At 31.8% G+C, this 8,353-nt stretch overlaps 1 long non-coding RNA gene across 1 annotated transcript; it reads left to right on the top strand.

The window, feature by feature from the left end:
- The first annotated feature begins 764 nt into the window (after nucleotides 1-764).
- LOC145000270 (uncharacterized) lies at nucleotides 765-2,194 on the top strand. The gene is made up of 2 exons (XR_013661182.1): nucleotides 765-1,898; nucleotides 2,069-2,194. It is a non-coding gene; the product is annotated as an uncharacterized LOC145000270 (long non-coding RNA).
- The last annotated feature ends 6,159 nt before the right edge of the window (nucleotides 2,195-8,353 follow it).

The raw sequence follows: 8,353 nt of genomic DNA, 5'->3' as shown, positions 1-8,353 counted from the left end.
CTCGGGTCATTAATGGTCAGTTGTACCACATACATCAGAGCCTAATCTCTAGTTACGTCAGATTAAAGCTATAATTCAACAAAGAAAAAGACAACTCAACCGATTGAAACATAATTTGGATTCGGTAAATGACTCTCTTAGCGAGATTCAGAACCAGTTGTCATCGATCACATTACACGCTTCAATTGACAAAAAATGTTGTCGTCTACTGATAGAAGCCAAGGGTTGAGGGATTAAATTGGCGAAAACGAAAGGATTGCGGAGGTGAATGATGGAGTATTCCACGAGCTCCATTGGATTTTGGTCGACGACATATTCATGAAACATGAGGTTAGTTTTTAAAGCATGCTTATATTCTTCTCAATCTTGTAACACTAGATTCAAGCTTATATAAGTGAACTTCTTCCTACATTGAGCTAGATACATGAATTTCTGTTCGTTTAAGCTTTTGAGTGTGCGGATTAATTTTATGATTAAGATGAATACGCTACAATGGGAAGCAAGTTGAAGTTGCGTTTTGTTAATTCAATTTTTGGTATTCAGGTGAAGGAGGAATCTATAAAAAAAATATAATTAATTAGTTAATTAAAATAAATTCAAAATTTATTAACAACCATTTTTTTCATAATTAAACTAAAATAGTCAAAAACATAATAACAAATTAAAAGCAGGTATTGACTATGAAAACAACTTTGCAAAGAGGATTGCCCTTCCACTAGAATCCATTCTGGATTGGATGAACACCTAGAAGCTAAAACATAACAATAATTAAAAAAATTCATCATTTGAATCCGAAACCTCATCTAAATCCTCTTTCGAGACCTCATCTAAATCTGATTCCTCATCCGAATCCTCCTCTAGATCCTCACCTAGTATATGAGGGGCCTCACGATCTCTTTTGAAAGGAGGTTTTTTACCTTTGGTACTTGAACTTTCATTTCCGTTTTCTCTTAAAATGAAATGTTTTTTTTCCTTTTGGTACATGAACTTTTAGCTTCATCTTCTCTTAAAATGAAAGATTTTTTCCTTATGGTACGCGAACTTTCAGCTTCATCTTCTTTTAAAGCGGAAGGTTTTTTCTTTCTTGTACGTGAACATTCAGCTTTGTTTTTTCTTATTATGGCGATTGTTCGTTGCATCACTTTTCCGATAAATGCTGCTTCAATTAAGAACCTTGCATCCGATGAAGTAGAAGAAGATGAAGATGACATAGTGAAGTTGGGGAAAATAAATATGAAAATAATGACTAATAATGTGAAAAATATAAAGTAAAGTTTGTATTTATAGAGTTTTTTAAAAAAAATACTATAATACAGGTATGTATAGTAAATGCAACGGCTAGAAACAACTTGGGAATGGATTTGATGTTTTCCTCGGTGTTGTGGTGTTCCCGCACCCACGGTACACCTACCGCACCATGCAGTATTGGCACCCCTTTGGTAATCAAATAAGTCATGCCCGACCCGTATGTGTCGGACCTAGGTTCGTCGGCTCTACCGGAGGACGCTGAACTCGTCTGTAAGTTCGCCGGCGGCACTGATGGTCTGATGCGGCGGCGCCTTCGGCCTTCCCCTGCTTGTTCTTCTATCTCCACTCGAAAACCCTAACTTCTCCGTTCTCTAACCTTTAATTCGCCTTTTACTATTTTCGATTGGTAAATTATACTCTCCAGTTACTCAGATTCAAGCTATAATCCAACAAAGAAGAAGACGACTCATCCGGCTGAAACATAATTCGGATTCGGTAGACGACTCACTGGATGCGATTCAGAACCAGATGTCATCGGTCGCGTTAAACGCTTCAATTTGCGCGAGTAGCTCGCCAAGGGCGGCAGGATCGCGGAGGTGAATGATGGAGTGTTGCTGGAACTTGCTTTTGGTTAACTGCACGAATATGAGGTTAGTTTTCGAAGCATACATATATTCTTCTTAATCTTGTTGCGATAACAACACTAGGCTATCGATTTTTGAGAAATAACAGTCACAATTGTGACACTAGGTTATCCTGTTCACATATATCATGTTTAAACATCGATTTTTTTTATACATGTACTGGTTTTGGCCTTTAGGTGGGAGCTAAGAAACAGAATAGTCTAATTCATATGGCCATACTAGTTTTTGAGCTTATAGGAATGAACTTCTTACTATAATGAGCTAGATTCTGCAACTTACAGGAGTTGGAGGTTTTGTTTTAATGTCCAGAGATGTAGTATTCTTCTAGATTTGTAGTGCTATACATGACTTTCTGCTTGTTTAAGCTTTTGAGTGTTTGAATGGATTCTGTGATCCAAGATGAATGCACTACAATGGGATTGAATTAGCAAGTTGAAGTTGATGTTTGATTATTTCAGCTCATGGATGAACATTGAATTTGCAATATAGCTTGTATTGGTTGGAAGAAACACTGTTGATATAAGACTATCTCAATGACACAAAAATCTAAATTGCTATTATAAGGATTTCTTTTTGGTAATATGCAGTAGCTATTTAGCAACCTAAATGGAGTCTAAATGACATGAGATGAGTTCTAACTTCTAAGATCTCTATTTTGTTACAATTTTGGACTAAGGTGTAAATTTTGTTACGAATTTGATCCTAACTTTTTTTATAAATTTGTCCCATAGTTAGTTTCTTTTTTTACAAATCTATTTGTTTACAACTTTTTCTTAACTTTTTTAATTTCTACTTATGTAATTTTCAAATTAAACACCACAACGAAAGCATGTTAGTGATCAATCTCGGAAAACCCAAAAAAAAAAAAAAAGATTTACAATCTTTGCAAAATGTAGTTATAAATTTTAAAAAGATAAGCGTTACCAAATATGTGGTGTTTTATAAAAATATCAAATTTTTAATAGCATTTATATTAGTAATTTTGTTTTATAAAAAGATCAAATTTTTAATAGCATTTACCTAAATAAGTATGTTAAACGTGAAAGAAAGTAAGTTTATAAAGACTTGTAAAAAAGTTGTAAGTCCAAACTGTAAAAAGAGTTAAAAAAACTTCGGAAAAAATGTAAAAATAGTATTATAAAAGTTTAACAAAAAGTTGTAAAAACAAAGTTTGCAAAAGAGAAATTAATTTAGAGGTAAATTTTTAAAAATGTTTGGACTAAATTTGTAACAAAATTTAAACCTGTGCCAAAACTGTGAAAATGAAAGTTGGGGACCATTTCATAGTTAGTTACCCTTTGATGATAATAATAGTTGGTAACTTTCACCGGTTGTATCCATGTAATCGATGGTATAATAGAACCGAAAAAAAACATGTTGGTCAATTGGATAAAATTATAAGTTTAATGACTTAAAAAGCAAATAAAACGTTATTTGTTGTCATTTTAGGACATTTTTATAGAAAATATTAAAAAACTTTTAAACACCATTTATCTATCTAAAATCTTTGATTTGCCTCAACTTACTTGTCTTAAAAATATACCAAACCATAAGATAATTATCTTTTTCAACGAGAAATTTTCATTTTCTTCTAACCTCATTGTTAAACCTATAACTATTTCTAAGACTTAACAATTAATATGTATTGGGTTGTTTGGGAAAAGAAATAATGTAATAAACAAAATAATTTTTATTATCTTTGAATCTATAATGCTTAAATTGTTAAGTCTTAGAAATAGTTATATGCATTTAACAATGAATTTAGAAGAAAATGAAAATTTCTTGTTGAAAAATATCTTAATTGTCTTATGGCTGGTGCTTGTTTGAATATTTTTAAAACACCGTTGAGGCAAAATTGAAGATTTTGGATATATAAAGAGAAAATTCATGAAATAATAAAAAATTAGGGGGTGTTTTCAGCAAATAACTATGAAATTTCGAATTTCGTAAAATGACCATCAGATCCGTAGTTACGGATAGAGATGAGCAAACGGACCGAATCGGCCGGAACCGGACCGACCCGGACCTGACCTGGGAACCGACTTCAGCCAAAATCAAGAACCGAACCGGCCCGGTGGTTCTACTGGTTCCGGCTCTACCGGTTCCGGTTCCGAGTCCGGTTTTTACCAGGTTTTCGATTTTGGAACTGGTCTTCGAGAAATAGCAACGTATTTTTGGATGGGTTTTTTTTCTTTTTCCCTAACATAAGTCGGATTGTGTTTTAACGTTGTTTGGAATATGCTTTGAAATTGATTATTATAAGCTCGAAGGTGAAAAGTTAGATTATCTGTAATTTACGTCAAAATTGAAGATGTAGCCGTATTTTCATGCATGTCCTAGTTTGTTTTTAAACTTTCTGTTTGGAGGTCACGTTTTGGAAAATTATCAAAAACTAAAATGTAGAATTGTTATTTATTAATTAGAATAGTGATAATTATAATTGTTAAATATCTTTATCAAAATATAGAATAGATAGACATTGGTTTAAAATTGGAAACTAAAATTACATATAATTTATAGTTATACAAATGTTAATATATGCCTACAACAACAATAACAATAGAACCTGAAAATCTCATTATAATATAATAGAAATAGAAGAAACATAGTCGAAGTCTCGAAGATCAGTTTTTTGTTTACGTCCAATTCCAAAAAAAAGGCATGGGTTTTTTTTTAAAGATTATACGGTCCGGTTCCCGGTTTTGGGCCGGTTCCAACGACCGGTTCTTACCGGGTTCCGGTTCCAAAAATTGACGAAATTATAGTATCGGTCCCGGCCCGACCGCGGCCGGTTCCCTGGTCCATATGCTCATCCCTAGTTACGGATCTCTTAATGTCTCTGAGGAACCGAGCACACCTCTGCGGAAATGAGGTGACAACACTAAAAGACAATTTTTTTTTTTTTTTTTGGGCTTTTAAGGTTACGCAGAGGTGTCTTTGCGGATATTGTAATTGCACAGAAACGGATACGGCAATGGGAAACGGATACAGAACGGAAACCGGAAACGGCAAAACCCAAAAAATCAGGATACAGATACGGCAGAGATACGTCAATATAAAATTGTGTGTGTGTGTATATATATATATATATATATATATATATATATATATATATATATATATATATATATATATATATATATATATATATATTGATGTCAAGTCCCGCAATGGAGGTTGATCTATTGATGTAGTTGATGATCATTGTGTTTCTTAAGAAGCCATAATCGATGATGTGATTAGGAATTACGAGAATCAAGAATGGTGATGAATGATGATTGACGATCCTAGTGAATTGTGATCGACTGATCGTCTTTGATCGAGAAGACAGGACACGACTCGCGACAGGGGAGACTTTGATTGACGATCGGTTAGGGACTTGAGGAAATACCAAATACGTTTTGAGCCTTAAAAACAGCAGTCTATTAGTCTTTTTTGGATTTAAACTTAAAAAGCCCATGTAAACCTTAAAATAAAATAGAAACAACTAGGAAACTTCATCGAAACTTTAAGGAAACTTCCCAGAAACGTTTCCATGATATCCGATACTTCCAAGAAACGTTTCCAAGGAGTTTCCATGGAGTATCCGTTTCCATGGAGTTTCGGAAACGGAAACGGCAACCTAAGAAATGGGTATGAACAAATTTTTAAGAGAATTTTTTGGGATTTTTAAGTATTTACCCATTCCTCAGCGACGTTAAGCGATCCGCAAAGGTGCTCACAAGATCCGCAGACACCTCTGCGTAACCTTCAAAAACCCAATAAAAAAATTGTCTTTTAGTGCTGTCACCTCATTTCCGCAAAGGTGTGCTAAGTTCCTAAGAGACATTAAAAGTTTCTCAGAAACATTTTACGAAACTCGAAATTTCATGGTTATTTGCTGAAAAAACACCCTAATTTTTGGTTATTTCATGAATTTTCTCATCTATAAATGGTGTTAAAAAGACTTCTAATATTTTCTATGAAGATGTTATAAAATGACTACCAATAACATTTTATTTGCTTTTTAAGTCTCTAAACTTATAATTGTATCTAATTAGCCAACAAACTTCCAAACGTCAGTGACCTAATGAGTATGTTTGTGTTACTTGTTGCCATTTTGCAAATAACTCCAATTCCATGGTTTCAATTGAACAAGCTTAATGTACAAGAGCAATCAAACACTATCTCAGAAAACTGTAATTTAACTGTAGAAGAAAACAACTCAAAATGCCCCAAGCCTTACAATCCAATAGCTCTTCAAGTTTAACTCTCCCAAGATAAAATATCTCACAAAGCATGCCACGCCTTATTCAATCCCACTCCTAAATAGCATAGCAAGTAACACGAAATACCCAAAATGCCCCCAACACAACCCCTTTCTAAAAAACGTGATTAAATTTAAAGTGGAATTGCAGACAACATTACCTATTCAGTCCCTTTATCATTTATAACGGGGGGAAATAAAATTACACCATAGACTGCATTGCACTAAAAACATGTAAAAGGTAAAACAGAATCATTATTATCACTTTTTGTTTTTGTTTTTTTTTATAAATATTTTTTTTTATAAACGACGCTTGTATTATTTCTCAGTCTCAGTGATTTATCTGATAAAATTACAGTGCTTCTGCCTCTTTGTCAGATTTACTGTTTGCACAGACTTATCGACTTTTTGCAGCTTTTGATCTACACATCTATTTACAGACAAGGTTCAGTGAATATTTAAGTCTCTGAGTAAATAAATTACTTCACTAAAATTCTCATTTCAAAACAAGTTTGTACTTCGCAAAATCCAAAACAGAGCCCACTTCCAAAGTTACAATACATAAACCACATGGCTTTTCTTTTTCTCTTTTGGATTTTTCACAAACATCTGTTTTTATGCATTGAACATGAAAATCAACCCATTGATGATGATCATCATACAAACAATAATAATATTTTTTTTTTGTTAAATTCCTTATGGAACACTTGAAATGTTCAAAAAAAAATACATCAGCCTATATGTCATACAGCAAATTTGGTATATCGTTGCGTTTTACGATGTAAAGACTACATAGTATGAATCGATATTTAGAAGCAAAGTTGTGCTCAAAAGTCCACAAGAAAGTGATTGATGCTTAGAGTTGGATCAAACATTAGGTATTCGGTCAAAGTCAACAAGAAAACAGTTGTTATTACCTCAATTTGCTTCCATCACTTTTCTCGAACATATTATAAAAAGAAAACACGCTAAAAATTTCGAGGGTGACACTTATATATAAAAATTATGAAAATAAGATAACCATTATATCTATATATACTGGTGTATTTTAGAGTTTATTGCAAAATTGGTACTTGTATACCAAAAGTCAAAGTCCATTTTAGTTTAAAATTGAAACTTCATGCATATTTGGTCCCCGTGGTATCCCAAAAAGTTCAGATTTAGTCCTTTGAATTAACCCACGTCTAAAGAAAGTACTCAATTTTGGATATCATAAATATGTATACAAGTTTCAAATTTTGAATTGGCCATGATAATGAAAAAAAATGAATTCAAACTTTTCTTTTTTTGGGAAATCATAGGGATTAGTTTTGTATTATAAGATATACATTTTAAGGTTTATGTTTTTATAGGGTAAAAGAATGTTAAAATTTAGTGGGTTGGTCGAATTTGTTAAGTCAACGGCTTTATGTTACTTTGATGACCATTATATCTATATATTCAAAATACATGTTGTATTAAAAACGTTACATAACGTTATTGTTGACTATTTTTTTTTTCTTTTTCTTTATAAATATTTTATAACAAATCTAAGAAAAGATAAAGTTGTTCCAATTTATATATAGACTGCTTTAATATTTTTGGCAGATGGAATGGAAGTATGCTGGTAATATGGACACAATAGCTGGAGTTTAAAAGGAAGGAAAAAAGCATTGGGAGTTGGAAGGCATCCAATGAAGTAATGCATAGTGGGCCCCACCCATATCTCTCTTCAAATAACACCAATATGCAAAGAAAACAAAAAAGATTAGCCTCTTTATGTAGTGGTGCTTCATTTCATGATTACCCCACTCAAATCTTACACAATTTCACATCTTTTAATCACAAAATTATTGCCTTTTTAACACACCCAAAATTAGATTACATAATTTTAGACATCATAATTAAAAGTTACCTTAAAACATGTATTTTATATTATTTTTTAAAATTAGGGTTAATGTCATGAATAATAATAAAAAAACTTAAATCTTTTGTTACCTTCTGAAAATATTATTTATAATATAAAAAGACAAAAAATAAAGTTACGAACTTTTTAAAATATAATATTTAATTTCTGTAATTATAAAATTTGTAAGATAATGTTGTTTTACATAATAGTTTGATAATTATATATATATATATATATATATATATATATATATATATATATATATATATATATATATATATATATATATATATATATATATTTTAATTTTTAAATAATCAATCAAAA

Source organism: Lactuca saligna, chromosome 6 (assembly GCF_052625555.1).
Source record: "Lactuca saligna cultivar CGN05327 chromosome 6, ASM5262555v1, whole genome shotgun sequence".
In the NCBI taxonomy this organism is placed as follows: Eukaryota; Viridiplantae; Streptophyta; class Magnoliopsida; order Asterales; family Asteraceae; genus Lactuca; species Lactuca saligna.
Note: the sequence above shows the minus strand (reverse complement) of the source record. Positions and strands in the feature narration are given on the sequence as shown.